This window comes from Cardiocondyla obscurior, linkage group LG12 (assembly GCF_019399895.1).
Source record: "Cardiocondyla obscurior isolate alpha-2009 linkage group LG12, Cobs3.1, whole genome shotgun sequence".
Taxonomy (NCBI): domain Eukaryota; kingdom Metazoa; phylum Arthropoda; class Insecta; order Hymenoptera; family Formicidae; genus Cardiocondyla; species Cardiocondyla obscurior.
The window spans coordinates 2672633-2695075 of record NC_091875.1 but is presented as its reverse complement, the minus strand read 5'-3'; the positions used below and the strand labels follow the sequence as shown (position 1 = coordinate 2695075).

The 22443-nt window shown below is 42.7% G+C and overlaps 1 protein-coding gene across 3 annotated transcripts in view; it reads right to left on the bottom strand.

Moving 5' to 3' along the window:
• The window catches only part of Aop (anterior open), a 33225-nt gene that overhangs the window by 7638 nt on the left and 3144 nt on the right, over window positions 1-22443 (bottom strand). The window contains exon 1 of one of the 3 annotated variants that reach the window (XM_070663972.1): window positions 4459-7640. The exons of the other annotated variants lie outside the window; for them this stretch is intronic. The gene's annotated coding sequence lies outside the window, so the exon portion shown is untranslated. Of the gene's footprint in view, window positions 1-4458; window positions 7641-22443 lie in introns of those variants that run through there. 3 annotated transcript variants of the gene reach the window in all.

The following is a 22443-nucleotide window of genomic DNA, read 5'->3' as shown; positions in this document are numbered from 1 at the left end:
GTCACGATATTTGCGTAATATACGTTTAAGGCTCTTGAAAACCCCTAGGAACTCGAAGAGCTCCTCTTCATTTTCAGCACGGGTCTCCAATTATTCCGCTCTCTCTTTTACAAATTTTAATATGGCTTTAATTAAATGATGCAATCAACCGTACAAGCGTGTACCAAAAAAAGAAAAACTGATGATGAGAATGTGTTTCATAACGTTGATTGGATGAAACAGATTAATTGATTTTAAAGAAATCTTTTTTTTTTATTAAAATGTTAATAATAATAATAGAAAATAAAATAAAATAAAATAAAGATCAAGCTATTAATTTTGTGTTTCCTTATTTTTATTCTAACAATTCCTTTGTTTTATTCTTTCGATTCTACAGTTTCCGCGAAGGACCTGCAGACCTTGATCGTCTTGTTTACGATCGATCGCGCAACTTAACGACCGGGTTTCCCGACGCGAAAAAGCTCTCGACCGATTGCAAATGTGTTTACGTTGTCGCATGTGGAATAGCGCGGAAGTCCAAGCAGGAGCGAGCGCGATAATCGTTTGTAATGTAGATAACGCGGCTCAAAGTAGTAACTGTCATTCGCCATCACGCATCGCAACGCAACAGCCCACGTGCGCCTCGGCGCCGGCATATGCAGATATTACCGGAAGTCGGAGCTCGGTTCGCCCGGCATCGCGGAAGGCGCGAGTGAGCCGCGTAAACGAGCAATTAAAAAAAAAAAAGAGAAAAAGGATTATTCATAGAAAAACCAGCACGCCTCGAAACGCGAACATCACGCTTCGTGCCGACGCGTCTCGTTACGTCAGAGCGCGAAGAACGCCGATGCGGTGCGTTGAATAACAAAGATATTCAGGATTCATCTCCCGCGTCTTCCGATCGGCAGTCTTCCTTCTATTTTTTTTTTTTTTTTTTTCTTTTCCTCCGCGGCGACGCGATGATTGTATTTAAATCGAACCGGCCGTGACTTTAAATGCATGAGATGACACCACGTGCTCCTCATGTGAGACGCCCGCCGCTATCTGCCGGCGCGGGCGGGCACGGAAGGCACACGTAGCGATAAAACGTAAAAGCCGTTTTCTCCTCCCCGAGCGACAATTTAATTCGCGTCAGTCAAACGCTCTGCGCGCCTTGGGTTCCGCAATCGAGTTGGGAAAAGGATCCGCGATTAGGCCTTGCCCGTATCTGACCTCCTAGCTGGCCCCCCCCGGTCCTTCAGGATTGTCCGCTACCGCTTTGTCACCGTCCGCTTTCGTCGTCATTGTCGCCGTCGCGATCGTCGCGGACCCCTTAATGTCAGAGGTTCGTTATGCCTTATTCATATCGGCCCGCCGGCACGTACACACAAACGACCGGGTTGCGTAACTCGCGCATAAGGAAACGACATGTGCGATTTGTTAAGATTAACATGCACGCGCACACCTACACGCGTATACCGCGAACACGGCTCGCAACACAGCCGCCCCGCGATATCGTTCGACCCCGCTACCATTGTTGCGTGATCCAAAACGAGTCTCCGGCGATGACTCTCCTTTCTCTCTCTCTCTCGATGCGCGCGCTCTCACGAGATACGAAATCTCGGGCTGTGTGCACTAGCGTGTGATAAGCGATAAAGTGTACATGCGAGTAAGGGCGTATGGAAAGAGGAATTTCTAACATACGACGCGACAGCTGGGAATAAAAACCCAGCGACTAGAGCGTGTCGTTTATTAATTTACCAAGTGCATTAAGAATGGATCCACCTCTCGACAGACGTATTTATACCGATAAATTTTTAATTAATACTCGCACGTTGAAATATCGAATTTTTTTTTTCTTTTCTTTTTTACGCAAAGAATAAAATGAGATTTGGCACGTAACGAGGGGAGAGGGAGGGGAGGAAAAACGGTAATGTACCAATTAGAATTTTCAAGGATCGATGAGGCAGAAGCGTCTGTAACAATATCCGCGAGCGGATAATCTCGCAAGAAATTATGGACCGAGGTGGCATAGCAACTTCGTTCTGACGTCGGCGTCTCGCCGAGTCGAGAAGGAAGTAGGTAAGTACCACGCATCCGCGGACATACACGCCACGCACACACGTGCGCGTGTAAGCGGATGCGCAACAACGGATCAAACGACAGGCAACGTTTCGCAACGTCAGGAAAGGCAAAAAAGTCAAGCGTCGTCGAATAGCGGAGGTGGGTTACGACTGACACCTCGTATCGCGCGAAATAATCGTCCATGCGACGATTAATGTGCATTAATAATACGATACCGATCGCGATAACGATCGCTCTCGTCAATTACGCGCGGATCATTCATTAGAACGGATCTGCCCGCCGGTATATCGATAATTAAGCGTAAACGGCGCCGACACGTCCGCATGTCACGCTCCCGGCGCGGAATAATAATCGCCCCGTAGCAAGAACCTCTCTCGTACTAAACGGTTATTCGAAAAGCGCGATCGTGCAATCGCGCGATAGTTATCGAAGAACCGGTAAAAAAAGAAAAAAAAAAAAATAGATTCTATAAACGCAGGTGCCTCGACGCGGCTGCCTGGCATCAGGGCGAGTGAATCACGCAGGAAATTAGGAACAGAAACTTTTCCACGCGCGACGCAATATCGGCCGATAATTAATACGTCAATCGCGGCACCGCGGAAGACGATTTTAGTTTCTTAATTATATATTTTCGTGGAATTTTCTTGTTTATTTTGTTTCACGCGCGATTGCGTGCCGCGATATCGGAATGCGGAAAAAAAGAAAAAAAAGAAAAGAAAAAAAACGAAAAAAGGTATCGCGTGGCGCAGCGGTACCTATTCCCTGTTCACCAATTGGGTAAAAATAACGGGTATATCGAATGCACGCCCGAGGCGACGGTGGGTGACGCGCGTCCACACGTGTGTGTACATTTCGCGACCTCGTGTGGGTGCATGTCTGAAAATACAACCAGGAAGAGGTACGTACATACAAGGAGGCACGAGGAATCGGTCCGCGGTCGGCGGTGGAAGAAGGAAGAAGGAAGAAGGAAGGTCCTTGGGCGCTCATTCGAACCAGGATTTAAGATTTATCATGTATAACGTTCAAGAACGCGAAGAAGAGCTTTATCTCCTCCTTCTTTATCGTACACCCGCCTCGAGTTTCTTCCTCGCGCCTGTATCCTTTCTTCCGGGTTCCTATGCTTCCTGTTTCTCTTTCTCTCTCTCTCCCTTTCACGCGTGCGCGCACGCACGTGGACGCTTTATCGGCTTCTGTCTATGTCCACCGATATCGAGGTGTACCACCGCAAGTGATTAATACAACCGTAAACCCGCGCGAGATATGTAAACCGACGCGGTAATTAGTGCAGGTTTTTTTTTTTTTTTTGCCCCTCTCGTAGTATTTATTTCCAAAGAGCACAATATATCGTGCAATAGATGTTTCTGCTCTCGACATTCTCACCCTCTCGCGAGTCGCCTGGTTTCTTTTTTTTTGTCTTTTTCTTTTCAATTTTATTTTTGGACTTGCCTGAAGGTTCGCTTAGAAATTTTATTGTCAACTTTATACTGCACTTTAAACCTTTGCGAGTGATTTATACGCACTAGATATCCTGGGTAGATATTGTTGTAATACAGGATTTCAAATGTCAACGTTCATTGTTTGCTGTGACAATCGATCCGTCGGTTGCGTTGGATGTTACTTTAGTGATAACAGCACGCCGTTGATAATATAGCCTCCAGCGTCGCCCCGATTTTATTCGGAATATCTATGGATATTTTTATGAAATAAATTTTTACACGCAGTCAATAAACTTCGAAATAACGCGGCGCAAACATAATAATTTATGTGCTGATTTCGAGCTGTCTGGGAATTATCGAAGAATGACGCACGATATAAATAACGACGAATAAATGCGTAAGGAAAAAGTAATAAAGATTTAAGCTTCGCGAAGAACTCGCGGCTTCCGAGCGAAAAGTGGAAGTTTCCGCCAAGTCGAAATATCGCTGCAGGTGTAATTGTAGGAAAATAAGCCGCAACAGGAAAACTTATTCGCGGTACATTACGCGTTACCGATGGTTCAGTACCGATAACGTGATTGACCCACCTGTAACGCGATTTGCAGCTGTTCATAAAAAAAAAACTAAAAAAAAACTCAAAAAAAAACACAAAAAAAAAAATTAGTTTTCCTTCTTCATACGATCAGAGATAATCGAGTAATCTTATCATCCCGGTATCTTCTATCAAGTGTCTAAGAAATCTGAAGGTGAGTCGAGATCGGACGTTTTATAAAAACACAAAACGATGTAGAAAAATCGTATTCTCCTCGCATTAAAGTAGATTATAGTAGATACTTTGGACTGAATATTACTGTTAATTGCAATATGCGGCGTAACTTAGCTTTGGTTTTCACGTCTACGCGTCTATCGATACGTTGACACGAGAGAAGTGAATTAACGTTAAAAGAAAAAAAAAAAAAAAATGCGCGGTAGCACTTACGCGTTATCTTCGCCGTTGATCTTTGCGCACCATCGGCGATCACTGGTCACGCGGCCGCGCCACGAGTTACGCCGTCAGCTGCGTAATCGTGCGTTACGCGTGTTGCACGCGTAAACACGGATCTGGGGTGTCGCAGGCTCGCCTGCGTGTGGCGGGCATCGAGATCGACCAGAGAAAGTCGAGCAGAGAAGTGCAACGAAATGAGCGCGCGGTAGAGACTGAAACGTGGCGACGTTCTCTTCACCTTCGCTCCTGCCGTCGTTCTCCTTCTTTCCTGGTTTGCCCGGCCTTCCCTTCGCTTTTGTTACGACGAGACGTTCCGTAAATATCCGCGGCTTCTCGTACGAGCGTATTGCGCGCCGCGCGAACGCCAAGTTCTTCCGAACGGAAGAGCGAGAGTAATTTAACGAATCGGGCACACCTCGCGCTTAATCGCGGTAACTATCGTTACCGATCGCAATTTGCGTTGGGTAAGTAAAAAGATGCATCTGCGAAAAATTATCTAGTTGAGAGAGGAACAAAAAAAAAACTGGTTGATTTTCTGACGCTAATCGCAAGACCAATTTACTAGAGATCAGATACGCGACCTCTTGCCACGCCGGACTTACGTATTATTTGTGAAGCCGACTCGCAAACTGCTGATCGATCAGAAATGAGGGAGAACGATTAAATATTGCACCATATTATTCGACGATAAGAAACGAAAGAGTTCGCGACTGATGGGAAGAAAATTAAACGTAATTTTAAAGGGAGAAACGCACCTCGAGCCGTCGCCTGGTTAGAAAATTCGCTCTAACGACTTGTTTTTCCTAGGAAGTTGGTTCACCAGCTTCTCGGTGAATCCGCGGATGGACGTGACGCAAAACGTCGGAGCTTGCGATGACCGAGAATACTCGAGAGTTCGCCGACCAGTGGCAAGGTCGCGTGGAAAAAAGGGACGAAAGGCACTCGAACGACTTTTCAATCGCGAGCTCCACTAAGCAATCTCAACCGGAACTTTTTAACTAACGAACCGACAAACGTGGCAGTGTAATAAATGGCGCCATCTCCTCTATCTCTCTCTTTTCTTTCCGTGTGTATGTGTGCGTGTGTGTCTTTCTCACAATTTTCATTCCATTCTCGGACGCAGGTAAGGTCGCGCATAACGGTGATAATCAGATACGCCGCGTTCTTTATCTAATCAGAAATCCAAATAATTTCCCATTTGCTCTTCACTCGAGAAGCGGTAACATCCGTGTCTTTTCCTCATGGTAGCAGCGGATATTTCGTTACCGCTATACCGCGGAGAATATTTCACATTTTTGTTTTACGCTCCTCCGTTCCGAACCGCCTGGTTCCTCTTTTGAGTGGGCTGCTCACTTAACCACCGCATGAAAAATAATTAATATATGCCCGGGAAAAGAAGAGCTTACAAGATTCTACCGTAGAAATTTCCTTAATTACGTTTCAAGTATTTTCCGTGAAAAGGAATACCGGGTACGCTATCATGTTTCTTTTCTCTCTCTCTCTCTCTCTCTTTTAATTTGTTAAATGCAAAACGTTTCGGGCGTTTCCTCGAGAATAATTGCCGGACCCTTCCATCAACGTTTCCAAGTATTTATGCGTTTGACGCACGACAAGTATCGGCAACGTGCATTATCGACGTACGCTTATCACGTACTCGTGCCTCTCGCGTAAAACAGAAGATGACTTAATCGCGAACATGCGCGCACGCATCGTTCCTCGAGGCGGAAGCGAATCTCCGCGATCGCGTTCGATCCGAATCGCGAAGATCTTATCGTCGCTTCCACGTCGCGCCGCGAACGTGTCGCGCGATAATTTCGCCGACCAGGACGGAGATAGCGCGATGTTATCGAGCCCTCCGGATCGGCAGATAAATCGTGCCCCGCCGTGAAAATCGGCGAGATTGTTATTTCATTAAATACAGATAACGATGGATGTTGGAATTTGCTCCGTCGGGGCTCCAAATCGTGTCCGAAGAACCCAAACTCATCAACACAGCCAAATTTATTTTGATAGAAGTATATCAATCGCGGGTTGATTTTCAAACTTGTGCAATCTTGAAAGATTGCGACGGGATCCTTCATCGTATTGCAATAAAAAAAAAAAAAAAAAAAATTGGATTGTATTCTTTAACCCGTTAACAGTTGACGCAGTAATAATAATGGTCGCGATGCAAATCCATCGTAAAATTACAAGTCTTTGTGGAATTTCGACCATGTTTTCACGAGAAATATTGCGATAATAGATTGCGCGCGAGGATTATTTTTCTTCGTCTTCTCGGTCCGCGAGCATAGTCGTGCGAGCTGATCTGCGTTCGTTTTTGGTTTCGATCGAGATTATTCGGGTTCACTTTGTAGCGGGACGATCAAAATTTTGGAGGTTGTGAGAGCGAAAGCGTTACAGGTGCGCAGACAGCGTTTATTGACCGATTTCTTGTGTTTGCCAGATTTCTTAACGGTTTCGATTTTCCGAAGTTGCACGACGGGGCAAACAGCTGTGTCAACAGAAAAGATATCGACTGGCTAGCTTTTTTTTTTTTTCAACACGTTTCACCTTCCTTCTGATTATTTTCCCGATCTTTACTTTTACCTGCTTTTACGAATGAACGGGTGCTCACCCACGTAAATTAGTGATCTCTCCCTCTGATTCGTGCTTGTAGAATTATCATAAAACTCTAGAAAATCTACCGAATTGAAGAATTTTTACTGATCTACACCAACAAAGGCCTCTTTTGTGCGATCGATCAAAATTAATCAGTAATCTGATATGTAGATAACACATTTTGTGAAATACTATTTATAGATTAGCGGTTCGATATCCGGCGACGCAAAAAGTTACATATTATATATTTTAATATATACATATACATATATAATATATATAAATCTATACGTCATGTAAATGTAATTTTCGTTCTTTTCTTCGCTCGGTAATTTCTTTTGACGTTACTAATTTGAAATCCTTATCGCACAAAAAAATTTTTTTTTTCCTTCTCTTTATTCCCCTTTATAAGCTCATAGCTTCCTCGTTACACTTAATTTCCATACAGACACACAGGTTACGAAATATTCGATAACGCAGCAGTGTTCCACCTGCGCGCATGCACATAATTTCGCTTGCAACGCACATTAGCGAGTCCGCAGATAAGCTTTTATCGGTAAGAAAAATGTTGAGTCTTCGACGCCAAGCGTTGGAAAATCGTTTTCTTATTTCGCAAGTGCCTTCGAAACACGTCGGTTTGTATTAACGAGGACGACGAAATGCGCCTTGGCAATTTTGCCAAGTGTATTTTCATTGAAAACCACCATGATTTATCGTCGGCCTCGCGTAATTGGAATCGTGAAAATAATTTGCTTCCTGATTAGCGATCTGTAAACCCCGGCGAGGAGACTTGTTCTAGATTTTCAATAAAACTACACCGTCTATCTATCTAGCCGCTTGCGGCGAAAGAAATGCGGGGATGAAATAATAGCGCACAGCCGGAGATTGACTTTTGCAACTGCGTGGCGCCGTTCTTGCGACACGCAGCGATAACCTCGTACTCGTAAGTCGGAAAGAATCCCAATGGAGCGCAGGATGTTGGAAAAATCCACGATTACGAAGCGGATATAAGTCGCGTGTGATTGCCTGACCCGATGCGATTTAATTAAATACCATTTTAATGATCCTTGCACGCGGAATGATTTGCCACTTGTTAATTCACAACTAATACAAGGAAGATCCGTACGAGAAGCTAAGATTTGAGGATAAATCAACGAATAATATAATTATTAAATTAGCCAGCGGCAGATTAATGTCGGAAATAAAAGAAAATAATATAAATAACTTGCAATATTAAATACAATAATTACTACAGTTGCTCGCTTTACGTTTCTCTCTTCGTTTTTAATTTACTTCGTGCTCAGCTCGTTACGACTAATATTAATATAGCTTGTAATTAGCCCAAGTATTAAAGATTAGTATTTGGAATTGAGCACACTTTCGGTTGTTCAGGTGCAGGTGATAATGCGCTGTTATTAAAGAACCAGGCAAATAAAACTTGAATAAATAAAAATCGTTACAATCGCGAATCAAAAATACCAATTGCCGTCGGATATAATCAAATATTTTCTCCCTCGTGACGGTATGACGCGACGATATTTTCAGAATCTCTCGCAAATGAGTAATAATAAAGGTGAAAAAGCAAGATTGCTTATCGGCTCATTTCATCTGCTAGCATATGTAAAACTTATGAAATTGAAATAATCCGACTTCAAGGAAGAATATGTTGAGTAATTTAACGTCGACGTAACTGCTACTTAAAAAAGTTTTTAGCACGAAAAGTCCAAGTTTTAAAAAAATAAAAATTAAAAGTCAAGTAAACAACATAGTCCCAGATAAATTGCATTAACGATTATATTTAATTGAGATTATTCGATTGAAATTATTTGTTCGACCGATCTATATAGACGGTGGTTAGGAAATCTTCGTCAAGCGTCGAATAAAATTCATTTTATTTAGAAAAGATCGATTTCAAATTCGATTAAGTCTCCCTGCGTCACTCGCGGAGTGCGCCCAAGTAATACGCGTTCGCTAAACGAATTCAATTATTAGCTCTTGCTCTTCGCGCGCGCGGTCACGAAAAATACATATTAATTTAATGTAGAAAATGTAAAAAAGAAAAAAAAAGAAAGAGGACCAGGCGAGAGATCGAATCTCGACACGGAATGAAAGGGGAGCAGGATGGCGTGGACGTGGCTTAAACCATGTGGGTTGCGCACTCGACCGATAAAACGACTCGACTCGACGACGTGTCAGTGACCCTTTCTCGTCCACCACCCCCTTCCTCCATTCGTCTCATGCTTCTTTCCTCCGTGCCCTCGACACTCCCTGCCATCGTTCCCTCCGGCTTCGTTTCCTTCTCTCTGCTCCCGTTGATAGTTTCGAGACACCTGCCCGCCAATGTCGACATGTCAGGCATGATTCGGGATGTTTGCCTTGTCAAGATTCAACGGAATATCGCGGTGAATCAGAAACGATCATTGCTAAGCCTTGCTATAACAACGCGGATCGCGGAAGATCCACTATTTCACGCTTCGCCCACTAAAGCTCTTACGAGATTCTCGCCTTTCCCCGAGAGGGAAAATCGACCATCGAACGTGGACACTTACTCGCGGAATTTTTACAGGTCGCGGGTCAGTATATAGTTTTAAAAGGAAGCACGATTGAGTTTAAATCCCACAGGCCTCTTCGTAACGAGCACGCCGGCCGCGATAAATTGCGGTGCAATTACGCGGGATCGCCGTCGGGTATATAAAATCACACATCGGCGATTACGTCGGCAACACCTGTTGGCGATTTCGCACGCGTCTCCGTGAGACGCATTTCGCTACGCATGATCGACGATTCCGGGGAGGGAAAAGGGGGAGGGAGAAACGATACTCCGTCTTTACGCGTGCCGGTTTCGCGGGCCGACGTGGGTCTGATTTACGATTCCCGTCCTCCTCGGCTGCAAGAACTATCTTTCAGAGCTGTGACACAACGGCGAAAGAATTCGCGCAGGCTGCGCGATTATGCGGCGGCCGTGTATCACGCGGAGGTATAAATAATAAGCGCATTTAACGCGTTACCATAATTATCGCGATTCTATCGCGTAGCGTTATTTGATTACCCTCATTCCACCGCCGCCGGAAGAAAGATGAAGAACTCGCGAGGGAGCCTCCGTATCTCGCATCTCGGCCAAGACGGAAGCGATCGCGGCGCGCTGCTCTCCTCGAGCCCGGCTCGTTTCGAAGATCTCGAGGCAGATACGTCCTGGAACTGGATCCACGTCGCCCCTCGAGCGGTGTTCCACATGTTTTACTTCGCCACCAGCGGGGGCCAGGGGACTCCCGTACGTAGCATACGATCGCGCAAAGTCGAGCCCGACCGAGAGGTCCCGCGTGACCGGTACCCCGATACACTGTTATTAAGGAACGATCTTTAACAATTAGCACTCGAGGTATCGTACCCCGATTGATCGCGCGAGATAATCTCACGTCTTTCGTGTGCCCCCAGCGGTGTGCTTCACCGCGCTATCCCCTTCTCGCAGCCACCCCGAGTACCCCCCCCCTCCCCTCCCCCCGAGATTATTACGGATTTATTCGTGCCCCGAACAAGGTGTCCGCGTTCACTTGCGCGGCGTGTACGGAGGTGGTGTTGTATCGGGGAATGCCGGGGCAGCCAGCTGCGACGAAAAATCGACAACCTGTTACGCGCGTGGTAGACGACGGTTACTTGGCTGAGAACCACTGATACAAAGAGAGCAGCGTGTGGCCTCCGATGCACGTGCATGCAGCAACGCCGGAAGTCGATAAAAAGCCTGGTTCACCCTCGACATCGGCTACTCTCTCGTCATGGGAAACAGCCTCCTCCTTCCACTCCTCTTAGAAGCTCTCTTCTTCCGTTCCTCTTTCCCTCCCTCCTCCACACGCGCATTCTTTCTCCGTCTTTTTCGTTACCCGAATGGTCCAGCGGAGGAGCGAAATTTTGAAAAGATTCACCACGCTGTCCCGCCCATTATTTATGACCTTTATTAACGCTTTCGAAAACGTTATTTTCTTTTTTTTTTTTTTTTTTTTTTTTTTGTTGTTCTTTTTCTTTAAACGCGATGGAAAATCGTTTTTAGAATTATTGACTGTACCAAAAGAAAATTTAAGTAAAAGGCGTTTTAAAAAGCCGTGTGTATCTTGATAAAAGTAAAATATAAAAAAGCTTTTTCGTGGCAAACCACTAGCTCCGGAAAATCAAAAAGTATTTAGTAAAAAGGCAAAAAAGAAAGTAAATTAAAAAAAAAAAAAGGGATTCTTTTACAAGAACTTGAATGCTGTAAACATGTGCATATGTAGTGCGGAGCACTTAGAGCGAGGCGAGAAAGGGAGGCAGAAGAACGTGTTTGTATAGACAAAATACACTACCTGCAGTCGCCCTTCATAACCAACATGTTAAACGCATATTATACTGAGCGATATTGAATTTATAGCTGCTGATAGCTACAGGTTTCTTAGTGTAATATACCTCGACTGGATTATCTAATCGGAAACAAATGTAATTAATAAAATTACAAATTTCAAAACCAATTGTTATCGCGACTAACTTAGACGTTGTCTTAAATGCGTCTTTTATAGTTAAAATTATTTAATTAACTCCGGCAAACGCGACGTTGAACGTGTAATATATTTTACTTGTGCTAAGTTATATATGTCGTATTAACGGACACACGTTCCGGATTTATCGAGTTTATTGGCTCGTACGAAGCCCATCTTGCTAAATCGAGATCCCAAGAATCGCGCGTACCGCTCGCGGGAGACGATCGTGCCTAATATAAGCCAAAGGAATCGCGCCGACACCGGAGGAGGGACACGGGCCGGGGTGTACCAGGAACGCGGATCTGCGTCTGGTAGTAGCGTGTATAAATACGCCACTAGGAAGTGCTTGCCAACAGGAAGCGTCCGCTGAGCAATGAGAAACAATAGTGCGACGCGGTGGCCGCCCACTCTCGAACCGCGCTAAAATCGACCGAATTTTCGCCCACCTTCGCTCTATTTTACTCCACGCTCGAAATGATTAACTGTCCAAGTCTCGTTTCTCCTCCGTGACGAAAAATCGGGCGAGTGAATCACCGCGGCAAAAATGTACGTCGTTGAGATACACGGAAGTATTAAAAAAAAAAAAGAAAAAAACAAACAGATAATTAAAAAGTATATAGTATTAAAAAAAAAGAAAGGAGGGAAGGGGGGGGGAGATCTAGCGCTTCTCTTACGTAAGACTCGACATCTCAAAATACTCGTGAAGAAGGAATTAAATGTAAGTTGAAATTGCCTGTACATCTGATACAACTTGTGTCGCGCAACTTAACGAGAAGCGTGACAACGCAATGATAGTTCATACATGTGCAACACCTTCTATTGCACGTTCATTCGTACGGCACAACAACTATGCTCGGTCTAATGCTCGAGCTGCAGACCAAAAGTAATTAGTATGCTAAACTATTTTGCCGGGCGTATGGATCGACCCGTCGGCGCAGATAGCGGTAAGTTTTACGTCATTCGTATGAATAAACGATGGCCGGCACATCAAAATAGATTCGCGTAAAATTATTCAGTAGGCCATGTGACGAAACGGCCAGGTATTAATCGATATTACGCGAGTATTGAGGGGGAGCACGACTCGATCGAGCTTTATGAGAGAGGGATTATTTAGAGCGGTAAAGTAATGTCTCCTTAAAGCGGCGAAACAAACGCGTTTTTACACATTTTTCTATATTTCGATTATAGAGTTAACGATTTGCAAATCTCATCTGTACCTTCAACTATATAGTACTGTTAAATTGTAGTTCACTTGTAATTTTTTTTTTTTTTTTTACAAAAGAAATTTAATTTTTAAAAGAATTAAAACGCGTTAATAAATTAAAATTTGAGCGACATTAAAAACAGGTATGAGAAGTAATTTAATTAAAGACAATTGTTTTGAAAAATTAATTTCGGTTAATGGTTTCACGAAAATATGAGCGGTTTTTAATCAGAGCTAAAAGAACGGATCAAAAATAGTTGAGAATGATAACAAATGAGGTCACGAGATCACTTCTCGCGGAAGTGTTATTTTCGCCGTCTGGGAAACTTAGTCCTAGACGTTATGTAAGTGCCGCATTCGAGGTATTGCGTGAATTTACGGAGGTATTGTCTCGTCACTTAGCTCGTGAGATCGGGGATCATTAAGCAACGACGATATTATAAATCTTCAAGGGATTTAGCAACGAGCGAGCCAAAATGTCGCACAAAGAAAAAAAGAGAAAAAAAAAGAAAAAAAAAAAGGAGGAGCCGAGATGCCGCGAAGTAAACGCGATTATTTCTGATATTTTCAACATCGATATCTTATCTCGCTACTTAAGATAATTAGATTAGAAATATATTCTACAAAATCATGTTAAAATAATCAATGTGTCAAAATAAAAATATCTGTTAATCCCGCGTGAAGAATAATTTGGAGGTGTTTTCTATATTTATCTTCTTATACATGTTTAACATGTAGTAATGTATCAATATATTAATATTAATATGTCGTGTGCGCGGGTTCATAATATAATTACGAGTTATAAATACAATTTACACACCGCATTAATTAATAATAACGTAATAATTATCGATGGTTTTTCTCGGCTAATTATTATAGCAGATTTTCTCTTAATTATCACGCCGACGTCACGTACTAATACGTGAAACGGCATCGGCTGATATTGGCATTGCTCGCGATAGTCATTTACAGGAGATTTTAGTGACGATAAAACGTCGGGGCAGACAGCCTATTAAATTTTAAACGCCTCTAGTTGTGGAAAGAAACCGGCCGCGAAAGTCCGCACCGAGTATAAATATGCCAAGGAGGAAGTGCGGGACTATAATAATAGAATCGTCGGAGGTATGCATCTCGCGGGGCAGGGGAGGGAAGAGGAATCTCGTCGGCGACGATAGACGACGATGACGACGGCAAGCGATTATTGCGACGAAGGCGACGAACGTGACGAGAAGGCCCCGGGGCGACCGCATTAAACAAGTGTTGATCCGGCCGACGGAAAAGTGTTCCCAATAGCTGGGGAAGTAACGCCGAAGAACGATTGGCTGTCCGGTTATTTATCGTAATGGAATAATGCGATCGTAGGTGCGTGCATGCGTGCGTGCGTGCGTCGTGCGGCTGCTGGCGGCGGCGGCCGTATCGTCTCGCAGCCACCCATCCCGATAAAAGCCACCCATCATCATGCCGCAATAACGATAGAATGCCTCCGCTCGTCGCTCGTCAATCGGATGCGGGTCAATGGATAGTCGTGAATGCAGGGGGAAAAAAAAAAAGAAAATGGAAGAAAGATACGCGAAGAGCTAGGAATTAAAAACTTAGGAGATTGAAGCTTTCTAATGATGTTAAATAATATAAATTTGTAAAATAGCAGAACGTTAATTAATTGGGAATATATTTTTATGTATAATAAAATTATAGAGCGCTCTTACAAGAGGAATGTAAGAACGTCTATTAATTTTGTAGAATTTCTTATAGAAAATTAATTTAATCGAGCTAATTAATTCGTTGGCTCGGAGAATGCGAATAATGTTATCCGTTTATTGAAAAATTTGCCGAGGTATTTTTTCGCGATAGCTCCCCCTCCCCCTTCCATGCTTTTATTTTTTTCGTTAAATGAACACGCGACGACGATTTATGTTTCGTAAACTGTTATTGCGTGGCGTTCAATTTTCAAGCGAAGTTTCACCCACTTTCGCTGTAATTATCACTCAGTGTAAACTACCGTGTCTTGACTGTTCCGTCCATCGGCCGGAGATGACTCGATACGAGGCGAGAATAAAACAAGCCCTGCGGATTCTGTGTGGGGTCTGCGAGGGATCGGCGAGGGAGGCGGGTGGTGGGCGAGGAAGGACGAGAAGAAGGAAGGAGGAGACTATCGTCGTCTCTTGTCCCGGATCCGACTCGTAATAATAGTTATTTCGACAGTGAGGAATGCCAGAGTAAGCGCGAGCGTATGCGTGAAACGCGAGAAGAGACGGCGACGGGAGAGGAAAGAAAAGAAGACGGAAAAAGAGAAGCGACAAAGACACGATTGACAGTATATTGTGTCAAGAGAAAAAAAAAAAAAAAAAGATGCGCGCCGCTATTCAAATAAAATTGTCTTATATTTACATCGATGAATTTCTTACTTTCCTGCAAAAATATCAAGAGAAAAATACGTCGGATTTAAAAGCGCTTCCCGTCTTTGTGGCTTCCGAAATGTTTCACGGAAAGGGGGGAAAAAAAAAAATTTCGCGAGCGTTAAAGGCGCGAAAAAGCTCTCGGAGAAGATTTTCGCGACGAGATACTCAAAGCGACCGAGCCGTTGTGTAACTTGTTTCCTCAATCCTTTCCTCGTCGAGAATAATATCCCACTTCCGTGATATTCCACGACGTCCTGGAAATTAGTCACGGAAGTCTTCTTCCTCTAAAATATTTCCTCTCGCTAATGGAAGCGTCCGTACTTTATTTACCGGAAATATAATATTACGATTCAACCTCTTTGTTAAAATTTATCCAGAATTATCAATTTTTTCTTCTTCTTTATTTTGTCAACAATCTAAAAATTTCTTTCGGACTATGCAACTTTATTTTTACAAAAAAAAAAAAAAAAATCTATTTTAACTATTTATCATTTTGCCACTCTCTTATCATAACTCATTTAATATTGTATTGTAGAAAAAAAAAAGTCCAGTCCCTATACACATACCGGTTGAAAATTCCCTGACGCCAATCTTATCCGCTTTAAAGCGGTTGAGAAGCGCGCAATGTCCTGAAGAAGACTGACAAATTTTTATTCTTCTTCCCTTTTTCAGTTTTCCTGTGCTTTCTTGTTCGACAAAACGAATTCTCGAAAAGAAGTGAAGAAAAGAGAAAAAGGAAAACCGGATATCCATCGCATTATAACGTCTTCTTGTTTGATTTCTCGTAGTCACGTTATTGAAAGGCGGCAAAAAAAGATAAAAAAACTTGAAGAAAAAAAATAATAAAATTTGTTTCAAAAATTTTGGTTTTTCTAACAAGAAAGATTTTTTTTTCTTTTTCTTTTTTTAAACAGTGTGTCTAACATAATGCAATAGAGTTAAGCTATAGGAGTAACGTGACTAAAGTTCTTGGTTCCAAAGGTTACAACGCTTTTTAGCAATGCTATTCGCTGGCACTCCTCAAATTGAATGAAAAAAGGTCATTCTTACTATTACGAAAGTCTACAACCGCAGTTAGATTTTATCATTTCAATAATATGATACGTACGTGAATGTACAAATGTACATGAATACCTCAATGTATTAAATCTGTAAATTTATTAAATTTAAACGACCACGCAGTTCAGTCACCTCTCTAAGATGATAGAAAATTGTCCCATAGAAACAAAGCATTCCCATCTCGCAGTGACAAGCTTGCGGCTTTTTGTTCGTGAACTTTCTGACCTGCACACGACCTCACTCACCGAGTTTCGATAAGTTCGGAGCGTGCAAAAATAGTAAGTGCGATCGAAGCGACGCAGACAAAAAGCCTGCAACGCTCGGTATCGTCAGACGGGTTTATTTTGTTTCTACAAGAGTTATTTTCCCTTTGTTGAACGAGGTTGTTTCATCCCTACAAAAATAACTTTACATTGTATTTGAAAAAGTTGCACCGTAAAGGTAAAATGGTATATATAAAAAAAAAAAAAATATAAATAAAATAAATATAAAACACCGTCGAATAATTTCCCTTCATAAGTCCACTACTATAAAAGTGAATCATAAAGAAAGCTCTCTCTCTCGTCGCCAGGATCCGTTGGCAAAATTCAACGCACGAGCAACGGGACACCCTGTATAAACGTATCCGTTACGTAGCACAGGTGGACGGTAAAAGGACGTACAAGTAATTGAAGGAACAGGATACTTATCGGAGAGACGGAGATGAATGAGGAAGAGAGCCGAGATAGGAAGCAGAGCGGGACAGAGAGGAAAGGAGGGGGGGGGGAGGAGAACGGATAAAAACGCGAAGAGAAGGCGCAGGGAGGACACGCAGAGAAGAGAAAGAAAGAAGAGAGAGCGAGGGAGACGCGGAGGACGAGACCCGGGGCGATTGCGCGAAGCGAAGATCCTCCTCTCGCTACCTCCCGAGAGAGCAGAAAAAAAAGAAAAAGAAAAAAAAAAAAAAAAAAAAAGGAGAGGTCCAAGGTCCGTGCTTCCGGTCCGGATACCGACCGGTTCTCTCTCGCGATACAGAAGAAGAGAAGGGAGCGGGGAGAAAGGAAGATAAAAGGATCTATCTTCCCGTCCAAGTGCGAATATCCGCGTCGGGCAAAATCTCGGCGAGCGGGCAAATGGTTTCAACGACGTTTATACGCTTTGCCGATCGTACGAAGAAATACCACATTTGATCATATTTCCAAAGCGCGAAAGCGTAGAAAATAAAACCTACGTGAAAAGTGAAATATTTATATACCTGTACAAATGAGCGGGTAACTGGGTGAAAATTTTACAAATCGAAACATGTAACTCGTTTTTAAAGACCGTATTTTTAAGCGAATTTCATTTTTGATAAAGAGAAATATATTCATTTTCCTCTTTATTGCGAAAAATCTGTGAGTTCTTTAAGTTTATGGCTGGCTCGTTACTTTCGAGGAAGCCGAAGATGATTCTGAGACTGCAGGAAAAGAACAAAAGAGCGTACGTAGAAGAGGGAAGGAATCTCAATTAACAGTGATCTTTTGTTATCGCAATTCAAACTCGACGCCACTTGATTGAAAATAACACGTTCGCAATTACCAGTGACACAACCGCGGATGCAGCGATTGAAATGCAATTAAAAGACTAAAGATCACTCCGGTTAGCAATGAAAGTAATAGATTGTTCATAAAACGTTGAAATCATATCGTTAACAAAGTGAAAACGTATTGTGCTACTTGGTTATAATCAATTTTTGACAATTTGTGATGAATTTTCCGCGTTCAACATTCTATAACATTCTATAATAAAAATGTAATAAAATAATATAAAATATATCGGTAAAGTAAATAAAATAAGACAAAATCGTTCTCATTCTGTCGAAAGAAAATTATTTGCTACGCTTACTATGCACCTTATTGTTTCACCAATAAACGATTATCGACCAAACGATGACGACGACTAAAATATACGACGGAATCTACGATAATCGGCCGACGTATTGACGAACATTGATTTTCTCTTACATAATAATAATACGCGGAGAGTTATCTATGCAGCGCGTATTTTAGATAGAAGTCTGTTTTTATGAGGAAAACAGGCGACCAAGATCAGAGATTCTATTACGATTTTTATTTCTAACGATAGTAAACAGATATTTATATATAAAAAAAAATTTTATAAATTAATTGGATGAAAATCTATTAATAAAAAAAAAAAAAATCGAGAAAAATGTACAAGTGCTTATTAGACAATGAGAACAAAATTCACGGTTTGTGCATAGTTTCGCCTGTTCCACTTGTTCGCGTGCGAGAAAAAGTAATCTGGTTATGAATATAAGATTAGAATTTCCCGGAACGACGCAGTTCAGCTGTTCTGCTCGCGTTGCTTCGTCAGCATCAGTCGCGTTTGTCTCGTTTTATAACTTATACATTCTAATATATTATATTCTCGTGCGCAGTTCGGTTTCTCAGAAGACTTCTACCACTTTTTATTAATATTAACTATTCTCTTAATTATTAAAAAAAAAACAAAAAAAAAAACGTATAAGATATTGTCAAGCAAACAACCAATAAAAAAAAAATCTTTTTGCGTGTAATTAAATCTTAATTGTTTTCAGAAATACGTAATTGTCATCTTCAGAAAAATGATAACTTTAGTTATAACAATCGTTAAAATTTGCTCGATATAGAACAACATTTCAAGAAGTTGATACGAAGTTTTATACAAAATCTTTTACATAAACCAAAATTGTTTTTATTAATTACGAAAACCGGGCGGTCTTTGATCAAGGTCGGGAATGTATTCCTCGCCCGAGTAGGTCTCGTCCGCGATCTCGACGATCGATAGAGCCCTACAGTGGAGGAGCAGGCACCGAAGAAATTTCCATGCCCCCTTCCGCCCTTGACCCCTTACCTACCTCCCTCGGTAGCCGACGGTAGTGCGCTTCCTCCCTTACTTCCGGGTTTCAGGCTCTTCCGGCGAGCTCGATGGAATTACGTTCGAAAGGCTTTCTTCTCTCTCTTCCACCCTCCCTCCGCCTTCTCCTTCCGCTCTATATACGCGCCCTTCGCAGCCCACCTCTCATTTTCCTCTATTCACCCTGTTCCTGGAGCCCTCTTATCAACGTCGACTTCGACGAACCACCCTCCGCCGGTCGTTTCCTCTGACGTTACACAAAACGATACTAAGACCCCATAGCTTCCAATTCTTTGGCGATTTTCTTCGCGATTTATGTCGGACAATGGTTTAAGATCGTAAAACTCTGAGATTTACGTGCATTATGCTTCTGGACTATGACCGTTTCCGATACTTTTTCGATAATTGCTTTACGTAAAAAAATGTATTGAGAAACAGATAAGATTAAATAAAATTAATTAAGTTAGAGAGAAAAAAAAGAAAAAAAAAATTAAAAAGTTATTGATACGCCTCGACATATTAATTGGAATAACCGGCATTCTTTCGATATCTCCATGGTTCAAAGAAAGCGCGCGATACACCCTCGTTCATCGCAGAATTCCGAGCAATTCCGGTAATCCGTCCCCTTTAAATGCTAATGTTCCGCCGACGCGCGAGACCGCCGCTCCAAGTTGCTGAGAGGAGGCCTTCGTGTGCGTTTCTCTATCCGCGCTTCCGGGTGACAGGTCTTCCAGCGGGACGGAACCGCGCGTTCAAAAGACCGTCTTTCCTCTCCCGCCTCGACCGCGAGTTACTGTCTACAATTCTACTAGGCATTCTCCTTGAGAATTCCACGTTCTTTCGACGCTCACGTCAGCTTTAGACGCGTATTGTCCATTTAGTACTCTACGCTTCTATGCCTCTTTCTTTACGTCTACAAAACCACCTTTTCGTAGCTCAAAAGTATTTTTTTTCTTTTCTTTTTTTTTTCCTCCCACCGCGATAATCATCACAAAAATTTCGTCAAGGTGGAACTTGAGAAATTTAAATACGAATAAAAATACGAAAAAAACATTTCTGATAAAAGATACAAAGCTTTTTCGCAATATATTTTGTAATCACTTCTTCATCCTGCCTTTTACGTTTAATGATTATTTATATTTAATCTTCCTATTGTTGTCAACAAGTCGTAAGACCGATCAATTTTTTTTTCCGCGCGTATCGCGGAATCTCGTGATCTGCGGACGCGGTGCGCAAACGTAAATCAAAACCGGGCGCACGAGTATCGGTCGGCTGCACCCAGCTTGTACTTATTAATTTAATCGTAAATCAATCAACGCGCGACCTATGTGAGCGCGATAACCGGCGAATGTTCAAGTAACAGCGACATTAATATCCATGTTCTCTGGTGGCATCCGGTGCATATATAATTCCTATTAGGAAAGTTCTCCGACGCGGCGTAGACACAATCCTCGCCAACATATATAAGTTGCATTCCCGAATTGACTTTCACGCGCTACCCCACCAGAAGTTCAATGAACTTTGTCATTCGACAGTTATCACAAAATTCGTGTGCAATTTTTAAGTCCCAAAACTGAGAGGAAGGAGGGAGGGAGGGCGGGGGATTTAACACGAATCTAAAATAATACCATAGCGTTGCGCAGCGAATGCGTGCACACGCGCGATTGCGAGAAGGCAATATAATTGCGAAAAGAAATTGTAAGATCGGAAAGGGAAGATTGCAGCTCTGCACGCGACAGAGAAGAATGCCTCTCGCGGTGGACATCGCCAAATTTAGCATCGAGGGAAGAATTGCGATTCCGATCGCGGCGAACGAGCTTCCGGCTCGTACCGAGCCGATGGCTCCATGCAGCCTGCCCTTTCTTTTCTCTGTTTTTTTCAACGACGCGAAAAAGACGGCGGCCTGATTTGCGACCGCGACGCACGTATTTGGATGACGACGGCATACCGTATCAGAGTTAAGAATACGACGGCGACGAGGATTACGCGCCCGCTCGTTCGCTCGGTACACTCTTTGTAACCCGTGCATGCAGATGATAACCTATGTACATATCGCAGCCGTCTGCGAGCCAGTGGCAACGGCGTCGTCACCGGAAATCACCGGCAATCAAGTAGGCGGCCGAATATCTTTGTGCTTGTTGAATTAACGATAAATGACTCTGCGGATTCTTCGGACGAGTTTTTCATTTTAAATTTGTGCTAATTCTTAGCGCTCGTTTCGCTTAACGTTATTGGCCTGCGGGGTCATAAATATTATATTTATGAAAATAAATTTATGAAGTCAATATTAAATATATTTAACAATTTTTTTTTTTTTTTTTTTTTAATAAAGAACCGAATTATTTTCCCCAACACTTTTGTTCTCTAACTCGTGTTAATAACGCGCTCGTTAATTATATAATTGATCGTTAAACGTTTAATGTCTCGTGTGTATTATACGACGCCTTTGACTGCTCATGTATATTTTCTTTGAAATTCACGTGGGATTTCATCTTACGCCACTGGATCAAGCGGCCAACTCCCCGCTTTGTCTTCTTACTATCAACTCACGGAGTTTGTAAACATCTCCACGGCGAACTCTTCTCGAGAAGGAGATTTAATTGCGTCGAGCGCCGCGCTCGCGGTTTCGCAATGAGGAAGTATCACGCGGTGGATCCGCATTAATCAGAAATCAATCCGCGTCTTTACCGGACAAAGGAGGAAAGCAACTCTGGCTCGCGCCTGACGCGACGAGGATGTCGTCACGCACGACCGCTTCTCGTTCTTAGTTGATTCGCCCGGGAGGAACTCGAGTTTTCGCCGACAAGTTTCCTCGTTACGTTATCTTTTTATTTTTTTTTTTGTTTTTTTTATCGCAAGCCGGATCGGAGTAATCGCAGTAACACCAATACCGGACACAAGGCGCGATTACTTTTTTAAACTTGCATCGATTTATCGCTGAAATCACCGCGGCACGAACTTCCACCGACAATTGAATTCACTTCCTCGCTCAAACAAAGGGAGCTCACTAATCTTTGACTCGAAATTTAAATAACTTGAGAAACAATAAATCAGATTGCTTAATAGAAATAAAATTGAAACTCTAACTACGTTGGTTCTTAAAAATTATGCAAGGCGCGTGAAAAAAAAAATAAAAAAAAAACAAGGCTTACGGCAACACAATCATCGCGCGCGAGGCAAACGCTGCTTCTTTCTATGTTCCGCGGAGAATGCATTTTCCTTTTACGGTGCCAAGAAGTGGCTGCATAATTCCAGACTCCGGGCGCCGGACATGTGATTATTCGCGATCGGACGGGAACGAAACTCGCCGGAGCTACGAATTTCAATCTTCGGCTTATGA